This window comes from Xenopus laevis, chromosome 6L (assembly GCF_017654675.1).
Source record: "Xenopus laevis strain J_2021 chromosome 6L, Xenopus_laevis_v10.1, whole genome shotgun sequence".
NCBI lineage: Eukaryota > Metazoa > Chordata > Amphibia > Anura > Pipidae > Xenopus > Xenopus laevis.
Window position 1 is genome coordinate 128,886,446 of NC_054381.1, and position 18,372 is coordinate 128,904,817.

The 18,372-nt window shown below is 40.8% G+C and overlaps 1 long non-coding RNA gene across 1 annotated transcript; it reads left to right on the forward strand.

Annotated features, from left to right (window-relative positions):
* Positions 1–3,319: 3,319 nt before the first annotated feature.
* Positions 3,320–4,513, forward strand: LOC121394884. The gene is made up of 3 exons (XR_005962065.1): positions 3,320–3,503; positions 3,892–4,007; positions 4,396–4,513. It is a non-coding gene; the product is annotated as an uncharacterized LOC121394884 (long non-coding RNA).
* Positions 4,514–18,372: the final 13,859 nt, after the last annotated feature.

Consider the following 18,372-nt stretch of genomic DNA (forward strand, 5'->3'; position numbering starts at 1 on the left):
AAACCAGAGCAGAATGTAGAAATTGCCACAGACAACTGCCAAGTAATTGAATAATGGGAATTATAAAAAAAATTTACCTTGTAATAAATGCATGTTTTTGCACCTTCTCTATGAATCAGAATTGATCTGAAATTATATTTGTCATTCACTCTCTCTATCTTAAGTATCATCAACCTGATAATCACAGTATTGATGCTTGAGAGGAAAACATACCGTAGGGGTTGAGCGAATTTTTGATGCCCATAAATTTTAATGCATTTTGGCAAATTTTCGCTGCCAGTGAATTTTTGACGAAGTGAAATGGATCAAATTCTGCCATCCGTACAAACAAGATATTCACATAAAACATTACCAACTTTATTTTCCAATAATGTGTCACATTGGCATATGCAATAGATATTAGTATAGCAACAAATGGATTAATTGTATGTTTTTATTCTTAAACAGAAACAACCTGAGGAAATGATTGCCCATGACAATTGCCAGGAAGAACCTGAGACAAATATTGGCCATTTCCAGGAGCAACCTGAGGAGCCTGGCACAGAGATCAGCCAGGGTAATGCCTCAGAGGAAGAAGAAATTCTAGAAGAACAAGAGGAAGAAGAAAACAATAGTGATGACATGCTTATATCTAGTGGGGAAGAAGAAAGCATTTGTGATGATCTGTTTCCATCACTTGAGGTATGATTTACTATCAAGGACATTAAGACATTTTGTGCATTGAACTTATTGATTTATTGGGACATATTTAGCGTAATGTTTATTTAGTATGGCTTTGTTTAGGCCCACTAATGTCTAGGAAACTAAAAACCAAACTGCAGTTTAAATCACCAGTCCAGCTCTCATGCTAAAACACTTTAAGAACTATATATATTTTTGGAGTGTCCACATAAACTGCAGTGCCCAGAGGGAAGCCATCAATGCTTATCACTACAACACCATGCTGCACACATTACATGGGGAAACCCACAAACGGGTCATTTTTTCTTTCTTTGCAGCTTTGGAATACATTGCCCAAAGTTTAAGGGGTTATTTACTAAAGAGGTAAAAGAAAAAACCCTCACCATTTCAAACCTGTCATGTATAGGTCAATGGGAGATGTCCTTTTTACAATTTGAAGGTATTGTGATCTGCTCTGGATTTTGTCCGATAATCCAAAAAATTCTGGGTTTTCAGGCAATAACCTGAAAAAATGGAGGGATTTAGGATTCAAATCCAAGAAATTTGTACGATTTGGGTTTTTGCCCAAGTTTAGCAATTTTTTCCCAACCTGACTGTTTCAAGTTTATTGATAAATAAGATAAAATTGTGGATGGGAGTTTGGTCGAGCTTAGTTTAATACAAATATGAGTTTTAGTAAATAACCCCCTAAAAGTCTCACACACATTAGTTCTATTAGGACAAACCATAACCCATATACATAAGAATAATAATCTTTGTAATAGTTATGTCCCCCATTAACAACACTGTTTGGGCACAAGGCCTCTTTGCTATACTAAATATAAATTAAAAAACTGCTTAACAAGGAACACAGTGAGGAATCTTATGGGGATGCCTCTCAACCTGAACAAACTAAATGAGCAACTAAAAAGAAAAGCTTGCAATATTTTTTTTGTCTATTTACTAATAAAATAATGTTTTCTTTTACCAGGTCCGCACTAAACATGGATTTGACAAACTATACCCGGTATGCAAAAAAAATTTTTTATATTATTATCCCTGTTTTCAGCCTTCTCCCTCTATTCTCCCCCCACCACCTGGCATTATATTGTCTTATTTTCAAATTTTGCATTTTACTTTTTTTTAGGACCCAACTGGCTGGATAGACCTCGAACAATGTGTTGGATCAGGAGGATTTGGAGTAATCCATAAGGTCAGATATGAGATTTTAAGATTGTAAGGGGCGGGAATGACCTACCTTTTGTGGCCCTTAACATCTCAATGTAATTCTATATATTGTATATATTTATCTATCTAGTATATAAATATTCATACATATGTCATGTATCACTAAATTGCCACATATGCCACATTTTAAGCAGGATTCATATTTCCTTTTGGAGTTTGTTTTTTGTTTCTGAGACTGCAAAGACTCATGTCCTTATACTCAGGTACTTTATCAAATTCAAGTCAAAATTCACCACAAATCTGTTTTCTTTCAGGCATGGCATTTTAAGGAAAAGAAAGAAGTGGCCATAAAAGTGATAAAAGACCTTAGGGTAATGTATATTTTTACTATTTAATTCATTATAATGAGAAAGTTGCGGAAAATGTTGTGTTACACATACAAATCAATTGCCAGTAAAAACAGACTTTGTAAACCATGATTAGCAAGTCGCCCCCTTATATAATGGATAGTCATAATGCAAAATGGAATTTGTAATGATTAGAAATGGACTTCTTTATATGCCCCAAGCTCTGCTCAGCCCGGTGAAATATTGATAGTAGGGATGACCTCACTGGATCAGAAATCAGGGAAACCAATCTTGGATAAAACCTGTTAATTTTATTAAACTTTACTAGCTTTATGCGTTTCCTGACTGGAGTCACTTCATCAGAAGTTTTTGATGAAGTGACTCCAGTCACGAAATGCGTAAAGCTAGTTCCCCTGCCCGCTTACACTTTTGTATTCTTAACATGGATTAATAAAGTTAACTGGCTCTATCCAAGTTTGGTTTCCTCGAGTTCTGATCCGGTGAGGTCATCCCTACTATCAAGTTTGTTTGGGAAGTTAGTATCTGTGGTGTTGGCACTGTGGTACACTGATGGCAAACTAATGAATTCTATGTTTTACAACAAGGATTAAATAGTTATCAAGACTAATTTAATGATCATTATTTCTGTATCTAGGATAATGAAGAGATCGTTACTGAACTGTACGTACTTCAACGTGTTTCTGGCCACGACAACTTCCCTGCCTTTTATGGAGCCTTTTATCTACGGCCCAGCATTTCAACTGAAGAGGCGCTATGGGTAAGGATATACTTCTTAAATAAAAAATCTCCATCAAAGTTAATAAATATATCACTGATTATTTCAGACCCGTTACTGCTACTGATTACTAGGAATGTTACACAGACACACAGACAGATTTATAGATTTTAGGCAACATATATATATATATACACTATAATATTTATATACACTATAAATAAAAACATTTTATTTCTATTCTAGATTGCTATGACAATGTGTGCTGGTGGCTCCGTAGACGCCTTAATTAGGAGCACGCCCAATAGATCCTTGGATGAGACCTGGATTTCATACATATGCTGGAAAGTTTTAAAGGTAAGACAGATATTAACCCCTTCATTGCTTTTCATAATCTCTGCTCACCGACTTTGTATCCTATTAATTCTAGAATATAAAAATATATACATGTTCATCATGTTTGCTTTATTCATCTTTCTAGGGCCTGGATTACTTACAAGAACTGAATGTGATACATCATGATCTCAAGGGCGCCAATATAATGTTAACTTCTACGGCCCGTGTGAAGATAAGTAAGTGACGTTTATTATCTATAGGAAGAATGGGTGCCACAAAGGGAAAGGGTACATTTATTGCTCATCTCAATGCCTAGCTTTTCTTAGGCATCATAAAACATTAAAGGGGATCTCTACCCAAAAACTGCACCTTTGTATAATTCAAAAATATCATTGTAAGCATCGTTCCAATATACAGTCATTAAGAATGTTCAGTGTTTTATTTGTCTCTGTCTTTACACTCTCTTTGCACCTGGTTCAAATCAATAGTCAGCACCAGACAAAAGAAAATACTGCTTCAAAAATATATTTCCATTTGTAATAACTGTAGCACCTTTCTGTATTGTCATAGATGTTATTACTGCGTTGTACAAAGTTAATTCATGCTTGTTTCTTTCAATTTCAGTTGATTTTGGCCTTGCCACAATAGGGCCCATCAGTACAAGTAATGCAGGAACCCGCTGTTGGATGGCACCTGAAGTCCATGCATGTTTTACAGGAAGTGTACATTATAACTACAAGGTATAATTAATAAAATAGTTGTCATTTAGTTACATTTTTGTGAAAGTGATTAAACAAAATGCTCTCTTAGGGTTAGTTCACATGAGGAGATTCGGGGAGATTTTGTCGCTTGGCGACTAATCGCCTCGTCTTCTGAGCGACTATATCCCCGAACTGCCTCAGCGTTTTTCCCATAGGCTACAATGAAAAGCTCCACCCCTTTTTGTGTCACGGCCCGCTCCTTCAGTTCCCCTTCCCCACCATTGGCCGGTAATTATTTTTGGTGGCAACCCTAATTGACCCTGAGACAGGATGAGGAGGGATAGTCAGTAGAAGTATCTTTATTATCTGTAACAATGATTATAATTTGTTTTCTAAATGGTTGTTGCTTTTTGTTTTTATTTTCTAGGTGGATGTGTGGTCTTTAGGAATCACAGCCATAGAAATGGCAGAATACAATCCTCGTAAGTAATCTTAAATAACATTTTTTGTGCGTTTATGTTCATTTATGGAGGAGTGTTTTAAGGAAGGTCAGGGGGTATCACCCATTCTGTATGTCCAATATCTGTCTGTTCCATCCAGACTGCATTTATTTACTTGTCCAAAATGTGTAGAACATGGGCACACTCCACATAATGCTTCTGCAGACAATCTTTTGAAGAAAACTTCTTTTATTTATGAGATCCCAGCATGGGATCTCATAAATAAAAGAAGTTTTCTTCAAAAGATTGTCTGCAGAAGCATTATGTGGAGTGTGCCCATGTTCTACACATTTTGGAATTTGAGGAGGCTTTTTATTTGCAGCAGGGCCTACGTGGAGCACCACCTGTGAGTAATTAAACAGTTTTGCATACGAAACAAGTAATTACAGGGAATGAGTTTACAAGTTTGGATACATTTATTTACTTGTTATGTATGAAAGAAGGAAATTCTATCTCTTAATCTCAAAAAGTTAAAATAAATCATCGGTTGGTTCTGATAATGATAATTTAATTATTTGATGTAGTCACCCCTCTACCGTACAATGCTGCAAAATATGTTGGCGCCTTCTAAATTTGTAAGAATAACAATAATAATATTGTGTTCTCTTACACTTACAGCACACATTAAACTCCGTGGTGCGGAGCTTTCCGAAAGGATTATGAATGGTCCAGCTCCAGCTCTAAAAGAGGATAAATGGTGAGTCATTTTTTTTTTTTACAGAAATAGGACTTCAGGTGGCCATAGACATTACAATCATTACAATCTTTCCTGGAAAAGATCTTTTCAAGAAAGATTGTTCATTTCAATACAAACATGTAGAGATGAATTGTCAGATATACAGGTAGAAACAATTAAATTCTACCTTTATCTGATTCAGCACTAACAATGGGCGATATTGGGGTACCTTCAAAGGTTTCTGATCAAAATTTTCCGGCCAGCCTGATCGATAAGCCAACCCATATCCAAGTCTTCTGTCAATATCGGTTGGCTCGTTTCCCACCATACACGCACCGAATATGGTACCAGAATTTTTTTGTACAATATTATTGATGTGTCTATGGCCAACTTAAGCAGTGAGGGTGGGGGAATGGGGAAAGAGACACTGGAGCATAAGGCCGGGGAAGGTGTTAAAGTGGGAAAGAGATAAGTTCAATGAGCTCAAATGTAAGTGTCACTACTGTATCCACTCTATCCATTGCTGTGATGATGGGCTGTGTTCAAGTTATTAGTATTCTTTAAGAGACATCAGCCTTTTTATAAATTTCATAAAAGAGCTTACACTTTGTTGGCCAAAATGATTCAATGAAAAGAAACATCTCCTATTTTAATTCCCTATTACCCAACAGACTTCAGTGTCCTTTCTGAATAATTCTGGCTCTGTGTTTTATTACATCATCAGTAACACTTCTGCCTTGTTTCTTTCCCCCCAGGAGTAGTAAATTCCAGAGATTTATTAATAAATGTCTTCAGAAGGATCCAGCCAAAAGACCATTTGCAAAGGAACTCCTATTAAACCGATTCATCACATATAATCGAGATGAAGAGGAGGTGCAATATAGCATAGCAGAGCATATACATAAAGGTAATGCAAATGACTCATATTCTTTACAATCAAAAAGCAATTACTGTCTATGTGGTTATTCCAGGCTCTATTGATTAAGGATTCCTATTTTGATCACTATCCAAAAAATTTCGAAATTGCATCACATGCATGCAAAATCTGCCCCTTAGTATTAATGCTTTTAGGGAATTTTCATTTTCAGGTGTAATTAGTATTGTTACTTACTAATGGCTTTAGCTCCAACCAGTTCTGCTTTAAATCGTAAACGTTTCAGTTACTAACTTAGCTAGCCAGTTAAGGAATCACATTATGACCATTTTTACAGTGCCCTATCATGTGCATAGATATAAAACACAGATCTTCTTGTCTAACATAAAAACATTTTCTCCTAGGAGCAAAGAAATAAGACCCTGAAGCAAAATATTCTCTTGCAAAACCTCATTAAGAAGACTTTGCCAAGGAAATGGAAGAATAATATATAAATCCCAAAATGGATTCTACCCTTGCAAGATCTGAAATGTGGCTCCTTCATTATGTTCCCAAAAGGGAAAGGAGGGAAAGGGTTGGGAACACAATGTAGGAGCCACAGACCATCTACTTTGGATACTTTACCAAATGTTTATTTTTATATAATCTATTTAAATGTATATTTATTTTTATATATTAATAAAAAACAAAACAAGCTGATGTTTGATGTTTGAATAATTAATATATAGTGTAAGAAAAAGGGCTGTTGAAGACTTGCATTAATTGTACAGGAGAGAGAAAGGTTTTAGAAAATATCAACTGGGAAAATATCAATTAGGAGAATATTATTGTGGATATAAACAACTGCTAGTACTTGTTTCATAATCTTCTATAATGTTGTACTTTCAACAGCTTATGATGATAGTTATAGATTTAGTACCCCTTTTGTAAATTATATAGTAAATTAACATTTTATCAATTGGCACAAGAACTGCAACAATTTTTTGTGCAAGCACGTATCAGTTGTGTTTGGAAATAAGCCCTAATGTTTTATAACTTGTGGGGTAAGAATGATAGCTCTATGGGTGTAACTCACTGAGCCAAAAAATTCTAACATCAGTGCATACACATGTAACACTATAGTAAATTAAGTTTCACCATTCTCTAACTATGAGCTTCACCCCAATACTTTGCTCCGGATAAGACCTCACAATGGTGTGGAGTCAGGGTGTAGTACAACTGTAAATAGGTGCAGTGCACAATAATTGGGCAACAGTGGTTTTTGCAACTTAACCAGAGAACATATTTATTGAACAGGATAGTCCACAGAGAAGTGTACATAACCAAGCAGGAACATAGAGCAACAGTTGATAAGCATATACTCACAACACCAATGATCAGTATTAGTCCCTGCAGGGAAGAGAACATACACAGTAGCAATGAAGGTACACCCAGCTTTCAGACTTTTCTCTAAGTGGAACCCAGGGGAATCACTACATCCCTAAGTCTGTATACTAAGTCAGTGATGGACTAGGGGGCAAGGGGCCCCCCACCACCACTCCAGGCCCCCACCCCAGGTGCAAAGCACCCTCTGGCTCCCCTCCCTGAGCTGTAACCTGCCTCCCCACACCTACCTTTTTAGTAGAGCCGTGCTGGGGGATAAAGGAAGACAGAAGCCACTTCTGGCTTCCTCCAAGGATTGGGTCTGGGTAGAGCCCACTGGGTTTTTTTCCCGGTGTCCTGCTGGCCCAGTCCGACACTGCACTTAGTCCCTACACTGGGCAATTGGTACCAGGTCCATAAGCATTAGAAACTCTAATTGACAGATAGAGAAGGGACAGTGAGGTTGGCAGACATATCAGCAAAAAACAAGCAACATGACTTTTATTTTAATTAACATTATGAAGTGTAGTTTTTTACATACAGGATGGCATCATTTATCATGGAAAATAAGATTGTATGGGGCATAATTACTTGTATATACCGTTTCTCACTTCCGAGACTGGGAGGCAGCGAGTGGCGTTTCAGGGGCTGAGATGCCGCACCCCGCTGCATTAGCAGAGCCAAATTTCTGTGTTATAAAACAGAAATTTGGCTCTTAAATTTAGCAGAGATGGCTTTTTGCCGCCCCTGGTATTTGGCCGTTACATGCCGCCTGAGGCAAGTTTCTCCGTTTGCCTCATTGCAGGAGCGGCCCTGGAGGCAGCAAGCAAACAGTTGGAAAAATAAAAACCATAAATTCTTAATTTATGTTTTCTCATAACAGACTTAGTTACTACACTTGAAGCTCTAAAGACCAAACTGCAGTACTACACAAAACATGTAAATTAGTCCCTGATCAAGAGATACCAATATTCTCTCTGTACAAGAGGTCGCATGTGCAATGAGCCCTTACAAACATGGAGAAGTTGTTTCGGATGAAAAGAGGATAGCCCGTGTTGGCTCAATGAGTAGCACTGTTGCCTTGCAGCAATGGGGTCCTAAATTCCAACCAGGGCAATATGTGCAAGATGTCTAAATGTTCTCCCAGTCCTCATGTCTCCGTGGGTTTCCTCCCCATACAGGTTAATTGACTCCTGATAAACTTGTCCCTATTGTGTGTGAATGTGATAGGGGCCTTAGATTGTTGGGGCAGGGACTGACGTGAAGGGTGTACATTTGTCACCCATGTTTAAACCTGACACTACTGGCAATAAAGTAAGTTGCTGATGGGAAAACATTGAAACAGACACGGTACAGTCATTGGACACACTTATGTCCCTACAGTTGTGAAAAATACCAAGGGCTCTAACTTACTAATATGTCTGGTGATCTTTTGCTTATAAGATGCTACCATTAGCTAGTCCTCATTCAGCGGGTTGTGATTTCCATGGCTTTCACTTAGGTCTGGTTTTACCCCAGGGTTCTATGTTCACTGTAGCCTGCCCTATACCAGGCTTGAACATTTCTACCCCCTACAGTAATGAGAGCAACGAGACCCTGCCCTGTATTTAATGAGGCAGATGGACAAGGCAGGCATATGGGGTAAGATCAGGCCCGGACTGGCAATCTGTGGGTTCTGGCAAATACCAGAGGGGCTGCTGTATGGTTCCATAGAAAGTTACCATATAGTGGGCTGGTAGGGGGCTCTTTGGGCCTCTGTGTACTTGGAATAGCAGGGCCTATTTTGACTCCCAGCCCAGGCCTGGGTAAGATGTCCATGAGACAGAACATATTGTGCCTCGCTCTTTACAATACAATGTACATAGCCTAAGTATATTTTGACAAGAGCACTATTGTAATGCTGTGGACATTGAGAGTAAATAAAAACCCATGTTTTTACCATCCCTCGATTGAGGTGAATTATCTGTGACAGTGAAACATTTTCTTTTAGGCTATATAAAAATCAGAAAAAGATTGCTGAAAAGTGTGGTACTGGGTGGCCCAGATGTTTTAGCACTATGGACCATGCTTTGTGCGGGGTGGCAAGGGTGCTTGGCAGGGTTGCAGGGCCGGGCCAAGGGGTAGGCAGGGTAGGCAACCGCCTAGGGCGCAATCACTGGGGGGCGCACTTCTCAGGGAAATTTATTTTTTTTCGTTTTTTTTTTTCATTTTTACCAATCAGTTTGTTTGTTACTATTTATATTATTTATTTATTAATGACATGCTGCTGTTTGAAAATCGCATGCCCCGACCCCCTTTGTTTCATCCAATTTAAATTGTGAAGGCGCTCCCCCACCCTGGAGCCTAACTTGGAGCCTTCCATGACGACGCGCCGATGCACATGCGCAGTAGGCTGCGGCGCGGGGACGCGTCCATACATTTGGCGTCAGTCAGGCAATCTGTTTGTTCTGGCAAATGCCAGAGGGGCTGCTATAAGGTGCCATAGAAAGTCAGTATTTAGTGGGCTGGTGGGGGCTGATTTGGCCTCTGTGTACCTGAAACGCCAGGGCCTATTTTAATTCTCAGTCAGTCTGGTCAGAGGGGTGCCTGTAGGGGTAGGTACCAAGGCCCTCTATAGAATGTTGGATGGAGCATGGAGGACCATATTAGGATTGTAGGGGTTGGGAGAGAAGTACCATTCTTTAGGTTAACTTTTGATATCTTATAGATTGTTCAGGAGCCAGAACCAGTAGTGCAGAGAATAGCAAGACAATTACTTTCAGCACCTATTCTATTCATTACAACCGCTAAAAATATTTAATCAAAGTATATTTGAAAATGACTTATGATGCTAAAAAAGTGCTCTTGCTGCCACAGATACCAGGCTCGTGAGTATTGTGGGTCATTTTTATACACCAGGCTTGCTATGCAACACAAATTGCATTCGCTCTTTTCCTCTCTATGCAGAGTTCCCACAACATACACTTTAATTACTGTGCATTCTGCAGGTATAAACTTAGATTTATTTGACTCAATTGGGTTACTTTAAGTTAAAAAGTGTTTATTTGCAGCCTATTGGGAATCTGGATTACACCATGCAGCCTGGTGGGGAAGAGATTGTTGGTCCACTTCGGCATCAGTCAATCAAGCCAATTGTGATTCCATAACTCAAGAAAACTAGATTCTCATTGACATGCAGGGGTGGTACATGGTGTGTCAGTGGATGAGGAGATGAAGGGGAGCAGCTCATCTTCACTTTATGTTATGGTTGAATTTTGAGTTAGTTCTCATTTGATTCAATGCCATTAGGGGGCCCATTGTCAGACTTCTGACACAAAGCAAAATGGTATAGAACACCTGCAAAACCTCAGCGCCTATTTCCACAAACCTCAGACATATGTTGGAGATGTCTTGAGGCGAAGGGTGTGATGCTGCACATCTTTTGGGAGCGCTCAATGATAAAGGCATATTGGGATCAAATAATCACTCTATCTGAAGGAATACGAAATTATACATTAGATAGAGAGCCGGCGTTCTACCTGTTGTTCCACATGGAGAAGCCTATGTCCACTTTTAAAAACTGTCTTCAATGCTGCAAAATATCTCATTCCTTTATATTGGAAGTCCAGACAGATACCAACAGTAAAAGACAAGCTCTATTTTTTTAAGGGAACTATCCGCAAGCACAGAAGAACAAAACTTAATTTTCATGGCTATATGGTGGAGATAGCTAAAGTTCAAGGAATCGGAGCGGTATAATATATTTATTTAAACCCTCCCTTCCCCCCCTTTTTTCACCCCCCTTTCTTTCCCCTCTCTCTCTTTCCCCCTATCTCACCTACCTTCTAACAGTCCACTCATACCACAGAAATCATATGTTGATTAGTTGTTGTATGTTTTATGCTATAATGTTGAAAGTGCAGAATTATTGCATTGAACTGTGAAAATGCACTGCTTTCATTTTATATTCTGTTGAAAACTTCAATAAAAGATTACAATACAAAAAAAATAAAGTAGTAAGCACAGATCAGCTGATGTTCTGCCCCTACAACAATCGTACAAAAGTTATGTCCGACTTAAAGCAAGTGACAGTCTCAGTGCCGGGCCTCGCCAGTCAGGTGACCTAGGCAATCTGGCCGGCTGCTGTGCCAAATAGCCGCATACATGCACACCAGTGCACCAGAAAAAAGTTTTTATTTCTATAGAACAATCATAAAACAAGTCGACTGAAAACATGTTTGGAAGGTGAACAACCCCTTTAATGGCAACTGCCTGTCACTGTGCACACGGGGAAGATTCTGGTCCAAAAAGTCACACATGAGCATTTTCAGGCAGTAGATGGTGGTTACCAGTATGGCCAATGGCAGACTGCACAGGGGGTATCAGGGGTGTTTGTCAGGTATGGTGAGTGCAGTATTGATATAAGAAAGCCAGGAGTTTGTTCTGTATCTGTATACGGTCTCATTTTATAAAGTCAATCCTTTTATGGGGCTATTTTCATTATCAGGTTCAGACTTTACTTTAAAAACAGAGATTTCAGCCTCTATTAATCTGGGGGGTCTGGGCAATATCTACTATACTCAGAGCGCACCCATTGCTCCCAGACCATATCCACTGTCCCTCCCCCGGGTTTGGGGCCCTAAGATTTTCTGAGAGTTACCCTCCTTCCATTGTGATCTCGTCAATGGCAGCAATATCTGGAGTACTGGAGAAAAACTTGGTGGACAACAGGTCACAACTTGCTGCATGTTTGTGACCTGCACCGAACCCTAACCCTCCACTTTGTACCCAACTCTAACCCTCCACTCTGCACCTGACCCTAACCCGCCACTCCGCACCTAACTCTAACCCTCCACTCTGCACCTAACTCTAACCCTCCACTCTGCACCCGACCCTAACCCACAGTTCTGCACCCAACCCTAACCCTCCACTCTGCACCTAACTCTAACCCTCCACTCTGCACCCGACCCTAACCCTCCGCTCCACACCGAACCCTAACCCTCCACTCTGCACCTAACTCTAACCCTCCACTCTGTACCCGACTCTAACCTACCACATCGCACCGAACCCTAACCCTCCACTCTGCACCTGACTCTAACCCTCTGCTCCGCACCCAACCCTAACCCTCCGCTCCAGAGCTGGAACTAAGGGTAAACACAAAAGACAGGAGCCACTGCCTGGGTGCAATTGCTGGGGCAGTGAATGGATGGGCCTGTGTGTCTGTGGGGGGCATAGGGAGTTTTGGCACATAGGCCCGGGTCAAATGGTGTCAATATCACTTAGAGTTTACTGTAGTTATGGAGACATAAAAGCCCACTTGTGCCATAGAAAGCCATGAGACATGTGGCAGCTACAAATACCCAGGGCCGGAGTAAGATATGAATGGGCTCCCATCACTGCAGAAAGACTGGGAAAGCAATCAAAGCCAAATGGAGAGCAGGAATGTTCAACCTGCATCCCCCCCAGCTGTTTTTCCCCAGCTGTCCTTGCAACAGCCTTGGCCCACTAGAAATCAATGTTAATTGGTGTTCAGAATGGGAGGGGCAGAGGCGAATGTGTGTTTTTAATACTGGTCCTGAAAATATTAACTAGTTGCACTTTATGTGCAGCCCTAACAGCAGCCCTGCATATAAGCCTGCATGACATAAGCCGCTAACTTCCTCTGACGTTCCAAGCATCACATTTCACCCTGCGCCCTAAACTCACAGCAGCTTCTCCCCCTGCCTGGGACTAACTGGCTGATGAGTTGGGTGGGAGGAGTCATGGCAGGGCCGGGCCAAGGTAGTTTGGCACCCTAGGCAAGGGTTTCTGATCAGCGCCCCCCTGCCGACCTGGATTTGCATTTCCCACCTTACCATTATGTTTTTTAATAAAAGAAACCGCATTATTGAATAAAACTTTTCATTTAAATAAATATGTAATGCTTATAAACAAAAATACAGTACACCAAAAAATACAAAGGTTTTATCCTGGTAAGCAAACAAAGTGCAAATTAAGCCATCAATATTTCCCCCAAGGTGGCAGGCCCGCCCAAGCCCCCCATGATCTGTACCTGTGCCAGCAGCCAACAATGAGCCCAGTCATACTGCTGCCCAAGCCCCCACCTGTATCTGTGCCAGCCCAGCAGCCATCAATATTTCCCCAGGCCCAAGTCCCCCATGATCTGTACCTGTGCCAGCCCAGAAGCAAACAATGAGCCCAGCCTTCCTACTGGTGTCCACACCCACACCTGTACATGTGCAAGCCCAGCAGCCATAAATATTTCCAATTCCCCAGGCCCAAGCCCCCCATGATCTGTACCTGTGCCAGCAGCCAACAGTGAGCCCAGTCATACTGCTGCCCAAGCCCCCACCTGTATCTGTGCCAGCCCAGCAGCCATCAATATTTCCCCAGGCCAAAGCCCCCCATGATCTGTACCTGTGCCAGCCCAGCAGCCATCAATATTTCCCCAGGCCCAAGCCCCCCATGATCTGTACCTGTCCCAACCCAGAAGCAAACCATGAGCCCAGCCATACTACTGCTGCCCATGCCCACGCCCACCTGTACCTGTGCCAGCCCAGCAGCCATAAATATTTCCAATTCCCCAGGCCCAATCCCCCCATGATCTGTACCTGTACCAGCAATCGTCAGGCAGGGTCAGAGGAATAAAAGAGCCCAGTCCCAGCACCAGCAGGACAGGTCTTCAGCGCGAGATTCTCCATCTAGCTCACACAGGTCCTCTCTGCTGCTGCCTGATCCATCTCAATGATGTGACTGACGCCAAATGTGTGGACGCATCACGCGCCGCAGCCTACTGCGCATGTGCATCGGCGCGTCGTCATGGAAGGCTCCAAGTTAGGCTCCAGGGTGGGGGAGCGCCTTCACAATTTAAATTGGATGAAACAAAGGGGGTCGGGGCATGCAATTTTCAAACAGCAGCATGTCATTAATAAATAAATAATATAAATAATAACAAACAAACTGATTGGTAAAAATGAAAAAAAACGAAAAAAAATAAATTTCCCTGAGAAGTGCGCCCCCCAGTGATTGCGCCCTAGGCGGTTGCCTACCCTGCCTATCCCTTGGCCCGGCCCTGAGTCATGGGCTCGTAGGAGGAGTCAGTGAATGCTATTCTGTGGGCCAAGCCCTTCCTTAGCTGGGTGTGGTTATAACTTCAGAGTGCAGAGCCAGGCCAGGCCGGACAGGCACCCTAGGCAACCTGGCCAGTCAAGGCACCGGCTGGTTGCGCACATGTTCATAATGGCGGTAATACACGGGCATTTAGAACAGACCGTCAGAGAGAGGGGACCGGACAGAGGGTAGACGAAAGAGGAGGTACGTGCTTGGTGCCCCCCCAGCTTTTGGGCCCTAGGCATGCGCCTACTCTGCCTACCCCTAGTTCCGGCTTTTTGTTAAACAAGTGAACATTTCAAAAATATTCATTTATTTTTTTTAGACTTTTTTTCACTGCACATATTGTGCTATTTTTGGGCTACTTTTGAAGTGCCTCTTGGCTAGTATTGGGCTGGTTTTGAAAATTAGACCTGGCAACCCTGCCATAGCCCCAAATGTCTGACAAACACACAATAACTTACAGTGAAGTCTCTGCTCCCAATAGTTTATCTGAAGTCCCAAGTCGTTTAAATTTGCTGCTCAAGGTTTTTGTTTGTGCCAAGGAACGAAATAAAGACATTTTTTCCTGGTTGCAGACAATACCAAAGTCTCTGGGTGGTGTATTATGTGAAGACTAGGGCTAGACTCTGCACGTTTTTTAGATTGACCAAAGATAACTTATTTTGGTGGGTCCCTGCATTTTTGTACAAACAAGGGCCACAATTTAGGGAGAGAAGGGGTTGATCACTTTTAAACAGACTTTTAGTATGATGTAGAGAGTGATATTCTGAGACAATTTGCAATTGGTTTTCATTTTTTATTATCTGTGTTGTTTGAGTTCTTTAGCTTTTTATTCAGCATTGCAATACAAATTTGCAATTTCAGCATCTGGTTACTAGGGTCCAAATTACCCTAAAAAAAACCAAACATTGATTCAAATAATAAAAAGTAGCAATAACATTACATTTGTAGCCTTACAGAGCATTTTTAGATGGGGTCAGTGACCTCCCAGTTTAAAAAAAAACTATAAAAAAATGAAGGCCAATTGAAAAGTTGCTGGAGCTGTTCTAGAACATACTAAAAATTAAAATAAAGGTGAACCATCCCTTTAAGGTGAGGACTGGGTGAAACTGAACCAAAATCTTATTTTACTCTTTAATTACTTTGTTTTCAACTCCAAAGAGTGCAGGTCACCTGAATTTTCTGCTTAAGTTTCCGTGGCCCCAAAATGGCGTCAGTGAAGATCAGTGCTGGCAGGGGTTTCCCTGTTTCTTGGAGGAGTTACACCACAACTGCTGTGACACATGGTTACTCACAAACAGAACTTTAGCTGGTTTTAGCCCAGTGTTTTAGGACAAGCAGAGAGGTATAAGCCCTTTTATACTATGAATAGAGGTAAACAAGTTAGGGACCACCGTGTGGGGTTTACCTTGTCGAGGTTTGGTGGCTTATCAACTTTATGATCATAACTCTTTGTAAACACATGTACTTTCATTTATACTGAATTACTTATGAGACAGGGGACCAGGGAATGTGCATTGATTAATTGGCCAAGTCAGTAGCACTTCCATTATACTTTTAATAGATTTTTATATAGGAGTGCTCCCACAACCACCCTTTTGTAGAAGAGAGGCAGACACAGACAGAAGATGTCCCCTTTGAACGCTGCTCTCCAAATTTGCAGATTTATAACAGGTTAAAATACAGGGGCGCTTTTAAAAGGAATAGTGGCTGTGGGGAGGAAACTTGGTGGGGGGGCAATGGAGCAGAAGTGGAGGGGGCTAGGGTGTATTTCTCTTTTAGGGCAGAGACACACGGTCCGATCTGGGAATATTAGTCGCCTGGCTCTTCTTCTGGGCTACAAATCTCCCAGAACTGCCTTCCCGTCGGCTACAATGTAAATCGCTGGCAGGATGGCACTCGGAGACCTTCGTTTGCTGAAGTCGCCCGAAGTTTCCTCGTGAGGCAACTTTAGAAAACGAAGCACTCCGAATGCCATCCCACCGGTGATTTACATTCTAGCCGACGGGAAGGCAGTTCTGGGAAATTAGTCGCCCTGAAGAGGAGATTTGTCGCCAGGCTGAATCTGACCGTGTGTCTATGTCCTTTAAGGGTCTTTAGGACTTCCTCACTGTGAAGATCAATTGGCAGCCGACTGCTTTTGATTCTGGAAGAGACTTTGAGGCACATTTATCAAGGGTCGAATTTCAAATTCATGTGTTTTTTTTTAAACTCCCCTAAAATCCCATAAATTCGACTTGTCCAAATTTATTAATAAAATCAAATTTTTAAACACGAACGAATTTAAACAACCCGCAAACTCGAATCAAATTTCGATTTTTTTTTTTCCTCCGAATGTCAGGAAGGCTACAAACATCGCCAAATTGATCCCTGGAGCTTTCCCAGTGACTTAAACCGTAATTCGGCAGGTTTTTAGGTGGCGAATAGTCGAATTTGAGTTCTTAAAGTAGGAAAAATCTCGAAATTCGAATTAAACTCAAATTGAGTTTGGATAATTTACAAATATCTATAGTTTTCCTTGAAGACAATGAACTATATAGAGAGAACTTCCCAATACATAAGGGATATAAGTCCAAGCACGAGTCAAGCATGAGACCACACCAATGCTAAAATCGGATTATAATGCAACACCGCAGCAAGCAGGGACACTAAAAAAAAAAATATCCATAAACCTTAATTTAACAAAAACTTTACTTGTTTCAGCAAATTAACATTTACAAACTGGTCCCAAAAGACGGAGATACTTTGTGACAACATTAACCAAACAGATTACTTTTCATGTATCAAACGATGGTCACAATTGAAGTAGAGCAAATGGCAGACATATTGAACATGTGTTTAAGGCTTCATTAGGAAAGATATAAATATATATTATTTTATCCAAAAATATAAATGCTGTATACAGATTCCCAGACATCACAATCATAGATGGATGAAAAATATATATAGAAAAAAAACACAATATCCGTGATCACAAGTAATAATGTTGTACGACAAGGTCTGTCTTGTGTCGCATTATTCAGCTTCAAAAGTCTTTGAAATCAGTGATTTAATACTCATTGTCTCCCTCACTAAAACTTCTGTATAGCTGAATGCACCAAATAAGGGGATTGACAGCACTGGGGCTCTAACACCCATTGGGAACAAATTAGCCCCCAAATAAAAATACAGGTATGGGACCTGTTTTCCAGAAAGCTCAGGGACCTGGGGTTTTCTGGATAACGGATCTTTCCGTAATTTGTATCTTCATACCTTAAGTCTACTAGAAAATCATGTAAACATTACATAAACCCAATAGGCTGGTTTTGCTTCCAATAAGGATTAATTATATCTTAGTTGGGATCAAGTACAAGCTACTGTTTTATTATTACAGAATTTTTTTTATTGGAGCTTTCTGGCGGTCGGGTTTCCGGATAAAGGATCCAATACCTGTATTTGCAGTGTTAAAGGGGTTGTCCACCTTTGAGTACTATGTTTATTCCGAGATCATTTGCAATTGGTTTTCATTTTTTATTACTATTGGCTTTTTATTCAGCAGCTCTCCAGTTTTCAATTTCTGGTTGCTATGGTTTATATTACCCTAGCAACCATGCACTGATTTGAATAGGAGAGGGTCTGAATAGAAAGATGAGCAATAAAAAGTAGCAATAACAATACATTTGTAGCCTTACAGAGCATTTGTTTTTAGATGGGGTCGGTGACCCCCATTTGAAAGCTGACAAGAGTCTGAAGAAGAAAGCAAATAATTAAAAAACTATAAGGAAAAAATACTGAAGACCAATTGAAAAGTTGCTTAGAAATGGCCATTCCATAAGGTGAACAACCCCTTTAAGGTTCAGTGCAGGACAACAAAAGCAAAGGGCGATGAGTAAAGGTTTTTACTAAGGGCTGGGAAATGAC